This window comes from Ursus maritimus, unplaced genomic scaffold, assembly GCF_017311325.1.
Source record: "Ursus maritimus isolate PB19 unplaced genomic scaffold, ASM1731132v1 scaffold_34, whole genome shotgun sequence".
Taxonomy (NCBI): Eukaryota; Metazoa; Chordata; class Mammalia; order Carnivora; family Ursidae; genus Ursus; species Ursus maritimus.
In genome coordinates this window covers 23,162,610-23,175,440 of record NW_024426008.1, presented here as the reverse complement: position 1 = coordinate 23,175,440, position 12,831 = coordinate 23,162,610, and the positions used below count along the sequence as shown (strand labels likewise).

The 12,831-nt window shown below is 40.8% G+C and overlaps 1 protein-coding gene across 2 annotated transcripts in view; it reads right to left on the bottom strand.

Annotated features, from left to right (window-relative positions):
• JAK2 (Janus kinase 2) overlaps positions 1-10,696 on the bottom strand; it is a 208,896-nt gene extending 198,200 nt beyond the window's left edge. Inside the window, exons 1-2 of one of the 2 annotated variants that reach the window (XM_040620303.1) lie at positions 10,469-10,696; positions 5,844-5,913 (exon numbers count right to left, since the gene is read on the bottom strand). The gene's annotated coding sequence lies outside the window, so the exon portion shown is untranslated. The remainder of the gene's footprint in view (positions 1-5,843; positions 5,914-10,468) is intronic. The other variant, XM_040620304.1, reaches the window with a different exon arrangement.
• Positions 10,697-12,831: the final 2,135 nt, after the last annotated feature.

Here is a 12,831-nt window from a genome sequence, read left to right as displayed (position 1 = left end):
ATAGACTGGTGATGGGTAGTAGGGAGGGCACATATTGCATGGTGCACTGGGTGTTATACGCAACTAATGAATCATCGAACTTTACATCAGAAACCAGGGATGTACTGTATGGTGACTAACAATATAATAAAAAAACATTAAAAAAAGAATGATTCGATAAACCAGGAAATCAAAAATCAATTTAAACAATTTATGGAGACCAACGGGAATGAAAACACAATGGTCCAAAACCTACGGGACACTGCAAAGGCAGTCCTAAGGGGAAAATACATAGCCATCCAAGCCTCACTCAAAAGAATAGAAAAATCTAAAATGCAGTTTTTATACTCTTATAAAAGAGAAACAGGCCTAATCCACGCATGAGAAAGCAGTTGATCAAGATTAGAGCAGAGATCAATGAATTAGAAACCAGGAGCACAGTAGAGCAGATCAACAGAACTAGAAGCTGGTTCTTTGAAAGCATAAATAAAATTGGCAAACCACTGGCAAGACTTATCCAAAATAGAGAAAGGACCCAAATTAATAAAATTATGAATGAAAAGGGAGAGGTCACAACCAACCAGAAAAGGCCCCGAATCGCCAAGGAACTGTTGAAAAGGAAAAACAAAGCTGGGGGCATCACAATGCCAGATTTCAAGCTGTACTACAACGCTGTGATCACAAAGACAGCATGGTACTGGCACAAAAACAGACACATAGACCAATGGAACAGAATAGAGAACCCAGAAATGGACCCTCGGCTCTTTGGGCAACTAATCTTTGATAAAGCAGGAAAAAACATCTAGTGGAAAAAAGACAGTCTCTTCAATAAATGGTGCTGGGAAAATTGGTCAGCTACATGCAAAAGAATGAAAGTTGACCACTCTCTCACACCATACACAAAGATAAACTCTAAATGGATAAAAGACCTCGATGTGAGACAGGAATCCATCAAAATACTAGAGGACGGCATAGGCAGCAACCTCTACAACATCGGCCAAAGCAACCTTTTTCATGACACATCTCCAAAGGCAAGAGAAACAAAAGATAAACTGAACTTGTGGGACTTGATCGAATAAAAAGCTTCTGCACAGCCAAGGAAACAGTCAAAAAAAACTAAGAGGCAGCCCACGGAATGGAAGAATATATTTGCAAATGATACTACAGATAAAAGACTGGTATCCAAGATCTATAAAGAACTTCTCAAACTCAATACACGAGAAACAAATAACCAAATCAAAAAATGGGCAGAAGATATGAACAGACACTTTTCCAATGAAGACATACAAATGGCTAACAGACACATGAAAAAATGTTCAAAATCATTAGCCATCAGGGAAATTCAAATCAAAACCACACTAAGATACTACCTTACGCCAATTAGAATGGCAAAAATGGACAAGGCAAGAAACAATTGTTGGAGAGGATGTGGAGAAAGGGGATCCCTCCTACATTGTTGGTGGGAATGCAAGTTGGTACAGCCACTCTGGAAAACAGTGTGGAGGTCCCTTAAAAAGTTAAAAATTGAGCTACCTTATGATCCAGCCATTGCACTACTGGGTGTTTACCCCAAAGATACAGACAGAGTGAAGAGAAGGGCCATATGCACCCCAATGTTCATAGCAGCATTGTCCACAATAGCTAAATCGTGGAAGGAGCCGAGATGCCCTTCAACAGATGACTGGATTAAGAAGATGTGGTCCATACATACAATGGAATATTACTCAGCTATCAGAACGATTTCTCAACATTTGCTGCAACATGGACGGCACTAGAGGAGATAATGCTAAGTGAAATAAGTCAAGCAGAGAAAGACAATTATCATATGGTTTCTCTCATCTATGGAACATAAGAACTAGGAAGATCAGTAGGGGAATAAAGGGATAAAGAAAGGGGGGTAATCAGAAGGGGGAATGAAGCATGAGAGACTATGGACTCTGAGAAACAAACTGAGGGCTACAGAGGGGAGGGGGGTGGGGGAATGGGATAAGCTGGTGATGGGTAGTAAGGAGGGCACATATTGCATGGTGCACTGGGTGTTCTACGCAACTAATGAATCATGGAACTTTACATCAAAAACCAGGGATGTACTGTATGGTGACTAACATAATATAAGAAAAAAATATTACTATAAAAAATAATTAGTCAGTGAAATACTGCTGTAAATGCATCAGAGTGGCTAAAATTAGAAGACTGACAATACCAAATATCAGTGAGATGTGCAACAATTGAAATTCTTATATGCTGCTATTAAACTAAGCTATGTTGAACAACACTGAGGAATGGACATGTAGGGATTATCTGAGAAGGAGTATGACTGAACTCTCTGGGAAGATGGGAATATTCTCTATTGTGATGGGTTTTGGGTTACCCAAGCATATTCAGTTGCCAAAATTCATTGAATAGCACACTAAAGACATTCACCATATGTAAAGCTTACATCACAAAAACACATAAGTAAATATTGAACTCTAATTAATGACTGGCATGCTAAGTACTGGATGAAGTATACTGATGTCTACAACTTACTACAAAATGTATTTAAAAAATTAGATGAATTAGGGCGCCTGGGTGGCTCAGTTAGTTAAGGATCCAACTTTTGGTTTCGGCTCAGGTCATGATCTCAGGGTCCTGAGATGAAGCCCCGCATCAAGTTCTCTGCTCAGTGCAGAGTCTGTGTGAGATCCTCTCTCTCCCTCTCTCTGTGCCCCTCCCCCTGCTCACACTCAGTCTCTCAAATAAATTAATAAATCTTTAAAAAAGTAAGATGGATTGATAGATTGATAGAGGGATCAACAGATAGACGGTTGGATAAATATGTGATGAAGCAAATTAACTGCTAATCGTAGAATCTAGGTGGTGAGTATACATGAATTCACTGTGCAGATATTTCACTTTTTCAGTATATTTGACAGTTTTCATAATAAAATGTTGGGGGAAAGTTACGCATAAAAGGAAACACAATTGACTTCAGATGTCAAAACTCTGGAGTATTTTTCAAGTTATTTCTAATAGTACACATTAATTTTATAAAGAAAAAATGCACTTTATATTTTTAAAACTTCCTACCATTTCCATGAAGCAGAAAAAAAAAATAAGTGTTTTTTTCATCATATACTAATCAGCAGAACATAGCTTTCTAGCTAAACAATTAATCCATTATAAAGGTAAACTTTATACTAAAGACATGAGAAAATGAACATCACTGCGCCATAGGGAAATTATTTTAATAAGGATAAATTACTTGAAGCACATTTTCTTTGAGCATTCATAGGGCATTGCATGGATGGTAGGAGTCTGATTTTAGATGTCCTCAAGAGCCTCACAGCCTAGTTACATCATAGCCACTAAGTAGTTGCTGGATTCCATTTAGAAAATGTAACTTCTCTATTAGAGATACCTTTAAAATGAATATTAAAATTCCTAGCCCATTTTAGAAATACTGTGAAATAAAATAAAATGATGGATACAAAGGCACCTTGAAGGGGCATCTGGGCGACCCAGTCGGTTAAGCCTTTGCCTTCGGCTCAGGTCATGATCCTGGAGTCCTGGATGGAGCCCACACTGGAATCCCTGCTCAGCAGGGAGTCTGGTTCTCCCTCTGCCTATCCCCCTCACCGCCCTGCTCCTGTTCTCTTGCTCGCTCAATTTCTCTCAAACAAATAAATAAAATCTTTAAAAAACAAGAAAACAAAGGCACTTCGAAAAATTAAAGTCATGATACTCAGTCTGCTATTTCCCTCTCTTCATCCATGTTGAATGGTGGTCTTTAGAAAAGCATGAAAATTTTGGAGAAAGATTAACTTAAAAATCAAACAGAAAAAAAAAATTCCTAGCCAATTTTTCCTTGAGTCCATTTCTCACGTTTCTTCTGAGCTATCAGCTCTTCTTTCCTAGAGTTTAAAGTTGTTCTAATGGGAACAAAACTATCTAGCTGGAACTCAGATTTTATTTACCCCTTGCCTTTGCTTTTTATATTAAAAGAAATAGAAAAATTTTCCAAGAAGTGTTATCATTTTGCAAAATTAAAATGGAAACCTCTAGTTTATAACATTAGCCCTAAATCAGCCTATTTTTTAAAGGAAGTCCTATTTTTGTAGAGACCTGTAACATTTTCATGTTTAAAACCACAAGGAACTTCTTTTCTTGAGTCACTTTTTCTTACCAAATAGGGGTTCTTACCAAGTGATTTCCTTTCAGGGCACATTTTACTCACTGATTACAAACTCCTAAAAACAAGTGGGGTGTGTGTATATGTGTGTGCGTGTGTGTGTGTGTAACTCCAAAATCAAAAGCTCACCTACAATGAAACCAGTTTCTTTCTTTCTTTTTTTTTTTTAAGATTTTATTTATTTATTTGACAGAGAGAGAGAGAGGCAGCGAGAGAGGGAACACACACAGGGGAAGTGATAGAGGGAGAAGCAGGCTTCCTGCTAAGCAGGGAGCCCGATGCGGGGCTTGATCCCAGAACCCTGGGATCATGACCTGAGCTGAAGGCAGACGCTCAACGACTGAGCCACCCAGGCGCCCCATCAAACCAGTTTCTACTTGGCTAGACACCCAACATAATCAGAACCAGGAACTGTCATTAAAACACAATGATATTGTCTGTTCTTTTTAAAAACATGTGGTAACTGAGCTGTTTTATTAAGTTTTCATTACTCTAATTGGAAAATGAGATACTTTCTACACATGGACCTAATTCTATTTATTCTGAAAGTCAGTAGGTATTCCTTTTGAAGTATCGGAATTAATCTGTTGATACATTGTCCCCTATGGTAAATTAGAGAATTGTTCTCACTTCTGCAGCCCCTCCCTCATGTGAACTTGTAATGAGAATTGCTTCCCCATCACTGATGTTGGGTACAGCCACGCATCCACTTGCTTTGGCGCACTGAGGGATAGCAAGCATGAGGACGGGCCTTAACTGAGTGGTTTGACTCGGCTGCTTGTACTTGGTGATCCACCAGGAAAAGAATGTGTCGGGCAGTTAATAGGATTCTGGAAACAGAGGGACCACACGTGATCCCAACCTGGAGCTTTGATACAAACCTAGCTGACCTGGAACAGAAACAGAGCAGCCCTGGCTCATCTACACACCCATGAACAAGGGAAAATAAATGCTTGTTTTTGTGACCTACTGAGTGTTGGGGGCTGTTTGTTACTCAGCTCTAGTTTCGCGTGTTCAGGGGCATACACATGTGTGAAAACTGACTAACACACTCATATCCTTAAATTAACTCTTGGTCCCCAAACCTGCAATGACCAGAAGCTATGGAGACTCAAACAATCCTGCAGATCCCAATGGCCAGTGTTTCTTGTTACTATCAATGGGGACCCCAGACAAATCAGACACTCTAGATAATCTTCCATAATGAAGTTGGAGGGAAAAAAATAGAGTCAAAGAGTCAACAAAAAATGTGTGAAAGTCCTAAAGGTTCCATAGGAGTTGAATAGAAATAGCGAGAGAAAGAAGGTGTGTATTTAACCAGGCCATCTGCTTTCCACTCCACGGACCAAAGAATCGGAGTACAATCCAACTCTGAATTCTCTCTGGGTGTCACAGGGCCTGAAGAATTTCACTGTGCCAGAGTCTCCTCTCTCTCCCCCTCTTTCATTTGCAACTAGCTACAGGAGTGCTCCTTCCATCCAGAGCTCAGGGTACAGGAAACAGGGTATTCTCTGTTATCCCAAAGAAAAGGAGATGGGTTGATGCGATAGTATCTTGTTCTTCAAAAATCTGCCTCTGGGAAGTTCTTCTCTGCGGTCTCTCTCTAGTTTGATGGAGGATCAACACAGGGAGGAATCAGAGGTTGGGTATATCCTGAGAGGCTTATTTTCAGAGAGGGGATTTTTACACTTACATTTGCGTAGTATAGCAATAGATCTGTGTTTCTGCTGGTCAAGGTTAGCGATGCAGTTCTTGGCGACAGTCTAGAGGAAAATTAATTTACATAGCACTTTTGGTTTAAAAATGAGGCATTGAGCTATTATCTTGGTTAATTATAAAATTCTACTCCCAGCTTTCTACCATAAGAATAATTTCAGTGTTATGTCTCCTATAAATGATGCTTATATACTGTAAGAATTTTTCCTGTGGGTTACAAACATTTTCAAGTCTCAGTATTTTTCTGCTTTCACAGTAATGACTTAACAAAGCTGTTTCCACTAGGACCATCTAGATTACACAATGTGTTTTTCCATAATCATTATTTGTAATGGCTGCCTAATCTCTCAGAGAGTGGATGTACCATAATCCAATCAACCATTTCCTACTGTTGGATTTGTAAGCTGTGACCAACATTTTTGCTATTACACATAACTTTCCTGTAATGGGTTACACATTCTCGTCATATATTTTTTTAATCTTCTTATTATTTCTTTAGTACAAATTCCCAAAAGATTCTACTGGGCCCAAGGATATGACTATTTTAAAATCCTTGATAGATATTGCTAAATCAATTTCCAATAGACTTTTGTAATACCAATGATAATGTATGAGAGTACTAGTTTCACCCCTTCCTAACAAATATTCAATATTATTATGAATGTTGCTTTGTTTTGTAGCTAAATGAATGGGAGAAAAAAGGTACTTTATTATCATTTCTATTAGTTACTTTTTGAATTAAAAGTGAAGTGAAATATTTTCCCATGTTGGTTAAGTAGATAATCTCTTTTTCTCAAGATCTATTTACTTTATTATACCACAAAATACTGAAGTACCTTTCAAACCGTGCCTATCAATAAGAAAACATATGCTTATTGTTTCTTTTTTTATGTGGATGCTTTATGTGCGTTATTTTACAGATTTATATATAAACCAATTCTCGCAGAATGAGTATGTAAGTTGGGAGCATTCTTTTTTTTTCCCCCCTAAGATTTTATATATTTATTTGTCAGAGATAGAGAGGCAGAGACAGAGAGAGCAGGAGCAGCGGGAGCGGCAGGCAGAGGGAAAAGCAGGCACCCCGCTGAGCAGGGAGTCTGATGTGGGACTGGATCCCAGGACCCTGGGGTCATGACCTGAGCCAAAGGCAGACTTTTAACCAACTGAGCTACCCAGGAGTCCCTCGGAGCATTCTTAAAAAAAAAAAAAAAAAATGGGCAAAAAAACAGAGCAGTGGCAAAATCTTTCTGAAAAAATAATCGCTAGAACATTTTATCAGCATTTAGCTTGATCCAAAAGCATTGAGTTTATAGAGGGATCTAATCAACTTAGCAAATCAGCCAAAAACAACAGTACATGACAGATCAAATTCCATTTGAACAAATAACTCACAGAGGGCAGAAGCAGGACCAATGAAGGGAGGTTTAAAGGAGACAAGATTTTGCTAATGATAGGAAGAAATCTGTAGCAATTAGCTCAAATCCAAATCACACCCGGACTGTCTGGTGAAGGGGCAAGTTTCATATCACCGTGCTCTGGCAAAGACGGTTGGGGGTAGTTTGGGGTCATGTATAGGTATGACGGAGGCCTGGTACTGAGGAGGATGGATGGCTTCAAAGTCCCTTCCCACTCTACTTTCCCTGGCACAGCCTGTGGACCTGGCTCCCTTGGGCCTAGGAAGAGGGGACTCATCTGTACAGGACAGAGAAAGAGGAAGAAGCTGTCCTTCTCTTCCTGAGGGTGGGGCATACACTCGCCAGAATTTTGAAATAGTCAGACTTTATCTTGGGCATCTTCCCACTTCCCTTTCTGTACTTTTGCTTACCATCTCATCCAGATCTCTGCTGCCCCATATTCGGAAGAGGGCCTTCACCTCCAAGCAGGTCCCCTCCTACAGTATAACTCCTCTCTCTCCAACCATTTCAGATGTCCCATTCTTTTAATACAGGTAACCTCAGCTAGGTGTTGAGAGGAGAGCAACCATTTGAACCATTTCACTCTAAAATGTGAACGACCGATAGCCCGTTACCTTCCCAGACAGACATGAGTTTCAAAACATGATGTTTCTAAAACCAGTGGCATCTTTGACTGACAATATGTGGTAAGTTAAACTCTAATTAACAGCCCCTTTAGAGTTCAAATCCAAGTAAATCCAAGCTCTGTTACTTGCTGTCTGGTGAACGTGATGAAATCACCAAGCTACCCAATGTTTCATTGTTCTCATCTGTAAGTGAGGAAAATTTATTATCAAGCCCAGCTTGATGTATGGATCTTAGGAAATCTTGATTACTACCCTCCCCTTGGCAGTCCTCCCCGCAGAGGTGCCATCATGGATTTCCTGCAGTCCTCCTTCCAACTTCATTTCAAAGTCCCTAATCCATATTCCTTGGGCTGGATGGTGAGTATCTAAGGCAGAATCCAGGCAGCTGAGATCCACGTGAAAGGACGACTTCCTCGACTTCCTCAAGTTCAGCTGCCCCCACTGTCCCTTTCTATTGCATGATTTCCTACCAATACACTGTTTACCTTTTCCCCTTTTCTTGGTGTTCATTTTGTTATTTTTGTTTGACTGATTGTTGGGCTGAGGTGTTAAAGTTTGATTTGAAAGTTTATGCTTAATTTATTTTCAAAATTTCTCATCTTCTAATACCTATATTTAAGGCTACAGCTTTCCTTCTGGGTAGTGTGTTGACTATAAACCACAGATTTTATAAAGGAATACTTCTGTGTCCCTTCATTGTTACGTGTTTTGTAACTTCCATTTGATTTTCTCCTTAACCCCAGAGTTATTTAGCAACATGTTTTTAATTTTTTTTAGATGGTTGACTTTGGCGGGTATTATTATTGATTTGATTTGTGCCGTCTTACTGCCTCTGTGTTATTGGGCACTAGGAGGCCAGCAGTCATTCGGCAGCTCTGTCTTCTCTCTAGATCTCCTGTCTCCATATTCCCATCTCTAGAAATGATGCTAACTCTCAAAAGTTTATATTCAGTGCAGGTAGGCTATAAATGAAAGGATGCCTCACTAAATATACTTTAAAAGTAAATGACACAGTACAGTACTTTCAGCAAACAATAGCTACAGGTTCCCATTTAAAATGATATTCTGCCGCTCGAACAACCCACTGTGCTCTCTTAATATGGTGAAAACTGATGGAACCTTAATTAAAACAAAAGTGTGCTAAACCAGAAAAATAAAAATGTATTGTGTGTGTGTATATGTGTGTGTGTGATGCAACATCTTTGCAGGTGAGGCATTTATCTTCCCACCCTCAATTAAAATTTGGCCCTGTCTCCTAGCGGTTTAAACAAGGGAAGTTTAATTATGTAACTGCTGTTATTTTTACAGCCACATTGGGGAGTTCTCTGCTGATTATAAGATTGCCTTATCGTAATGAGATAGCAGAGCTGACATCCTCCCAAACTGGGCTAGTTGTTTACTTATTTAAATATTTATCTTTTTCCCACAGGCACTGGAGACCAAGTTAGCAGTTGTGTTATCGTTAAAATTAAGAGAACATAATCAGCCTTACATTTGGGTCTTATAAGGTGACCAAAATGCTCTGCTTTGGTGGGGGCTGGGGGTTTCCCGAGGTACGGAACTCCCAGGGCTAGAATGGGGACAGTCCCGCACTAACCAGGCAGTCAGCTGCCCTACTTATTTCCCAACAGTAAATCACAGCATTATCCTGGGCCAATCTTAGCAGCAGGCAGACTAAGCTACCTCACTGACTTGGCATGATTTAAGGGCTGTCAGAAAGGCCATTCTGCCTGTGCCCCAAACGACCAGCAGACTCTAATAGCACTGTCTTTCCTGACCTGCCATTTCTACCTTCGTTAAGTTATTCCTGATTATGTTTCTTTTCACTGGAATTAGACATCCAAGGCCCAGGCATTATCTTTAAAGACCTTTGTTACAAAGCTTAAATCTGGAAAGGAAGACATTTTTAGGATTCTTCTCATCTCACAGCCCAAGGAACCCTTTGAAAAGCTTTAAAAACCAGCGTGGTGCGGGTGACATGAAATTAATTAGAGGTTCCCCTCCCTATCCCCAGCTTCCTCTCATTGGCACCCTCCCTCAGGCCATCGGCACCTTCCTTCTATCACTAACCTTCTGGATTTACACGAACATGCAAGGTTTAGAGTAAGGCTTATGCCTCTAAAAAGTTTAAAGAGTTACCTTTTCAGAGGACATATGCATTTTAAGTGGGAGTAAAGCTCCTGTTTGCCTTTTTAAAATTATGATATGTTAGTCACCATACAGTACATCATTAGTTTTTGATGTAGTGTTCCATGATTCATTATTTGCATATAACACCCAGTGCTCCATGCAATACGTGCCCTCCTTAATGTTTGCCTTAAGTCAAGGAGGCATAAAGTAAGAAATTTCAGGAATCTAAACAGCAGGAAGTCTGTCATGGCCCCACAGTGGAGTAGGCCCCGCTCCCCCACCCCAATCATACAGAGCGTACTGGGAAGCTCCCACAGTAGGAAGCTTCCATCAGGGAGATGAGAGAATCCTTTCTCTCAGCAAACATTTTTGAGCATCTACTATGAGCCAAGCAGACTGGCCTCCTGAGACAAATGAGACATCCTTCTTACCCATAGGCCCCCCGGTCCAGGTCGGAGAGAGATGCCTGCAGTAAGTGTGTGCTGTACAGACGCGTGTCCGGGCGCAGGAAGGGGAAGCCCTGGTGACAGGACTGAGGGGAAGTCAGGGGTTGCAAGGACAGATATGGTGAACACAGAACTTAGGCCCACAACACTTGTGCCCCTGAAACAGGCTGAGAGATGAAACCAAGTCCAAAGAGCAAAATTCTCCCTTTACCTAACCCCCCTCTGAAATGGAATTTTTGAACTCAAAATATCTTCGTTGACTACTAAAAAGCTCTAAACATAAAAGTTGGAAGAAAAAATATATATAAGTTCTGTGAAATATATAAAATTGAACTAAACTTAATAGCATAAATAACTTATGCAATTCTCAGGGAACCACAAACTCAATAAAAACTACTTTTCTGGGGGAATAAGGATTCAAAACTCCAAATAAAAGGAGAGACTTCAGCTTTCATGGACAATGGGCTTGACTTTTTTTTTCTTTTAAGTTACTTGGTGTTTTTTTTTTTTTTATCTCTTTCTGTTTCATTTCCCAGAAATAAAAACTGTTTGCATTCCATTATTTCCACTTTCCAATAATAACATACTGACTGAATCATCTTTCATGCTTTGTCTCACAATTAAACCTTTGAATCCACATTCCCTTCTTCTGACTTTTAGATATCAGAAGTCTAACTAATTGAATTAGGAGGAGGGTCTAAGTTAGTCACTATGTATTTCAACAGCACAACTTGGCACCTTCTTCAAGAAAAATTACAAATTTTCAAGGAGATTATGGAGATGAATCTTCATGGTGTCAGTGGACAAACCGAGACTCATCACAGTTCAGCTGTGAAATGGAAATCTTAGGCTGCAAGAAGAACTACTCAGGAGAGTTGGAGACCCTTCCCCTAACCTCTTGATTAGACACTCTCTCAGTATGTTTACTCCGGAGGCAACCCTAGGGACAAAGGACTGATGAAATCGAGAAGAGGAATCACGCATTAGGGAGAGGTGGTAGGTGACATCACCTCTAAAGGTCCCTTGCAAGTCCAAGATTCTGTAAAATTACTCTTTGGGATGTTGGAGAGCCTTGACTGGATAGGCCTTGCCTTGTGCCAGTGAACCATGGGTTCCAAGTAGGTGCCTCCTTCCATCAGTTGTCCCACAAGGCAACAACACACTGACCCAACTCTTTTTTTTTTCTAAGATTTATTTATTTATTTGGGAGGGGGTGAGAGAGAGTGAGCACACAAGTGGGGGGAGGGGCAGAGGGAACAGGAGAGAGAGAATCTTAAGCAGGCTCCACGTTCAGCATGGAGCCCAACACGGGGCTCGATCCCACGACTCTGAGATCATGACCTGAGCCAAAATCAAGAGTCAGGTGCTTAACCCACTGAGACATCCAGGAGCCCCCATTTAAATCTGCCCCCCTTACTGCTACCACCCCAATGCCTGAAATCAAACCAAAAGTAAACAAACACTGAGTGAGCACCTTTTATACACCAGCTTGTAAGCAGGTCTGCGGTAGTATTTCAGTAGTTGGCAACATCGACAATTTTAAAACACCATAAAAGTTTAAAAAAATAATAACAACAACGAAAAGATGTCACCAGAAAGTCTTGAGCAGTGATACAAAGGTGAATGGATAGTTTGGGATTCCAACACTGTTCACTAACTCTGTGACCACGAGCTGGTTATTCAGTATCACTCATCCTTTACCACATCAGTAACAGGGGACCCTCGTGGTTCTTTCCTTATAAAGCTGCTGTGAGGATCAAGCAAGGTGACCGTATTAGATGCTGAACAGGGCTTCGTGCAGAGAAGCTTAACTCCTTCCCATTTGAACCTCTGTACACTTCCCTCCTGTTCTCCACCTCCCTGTGTGCAGGCTTCTGCTGGGATTTGGTCACCTGGGAGCCCCAGGACGGCAGGAGAGGGAAGGCGAGGAATATGTTCTCCAGGTCCCCATCTAAGAGGGTCGTCACTGGGCTGCCAAGGTCCCTTGACAGGTGACCTCAAGGCTGAGATGAGGTGACTGTGCCTGCCTTGGGTTGCTGCCCCTCTCCTTCCTCGTGATTTCCCGCACACTCTCCATGGCACTGTGAATAGTCCCTTTGTTAGCCTCTCCTCAGATTACCCAGCTGGACTGCACCACGGGATAAAGCAGCTGTCAGTAGCAGCCGTGATTTATTTCGGAGCATAAGGTTAAGCACCAAACGAATTATAACACAGACACTGCAAAAGACATACTGTAGTGCAAATAAGTCCCCCCACCTGCAGAAGGTAGTTGGAATAACTCAGACCATTCCCTACTTCTTGACCTTTTCATAGCACACCTCAAGAGTAGCTTTCTCTTTGAAAAACCT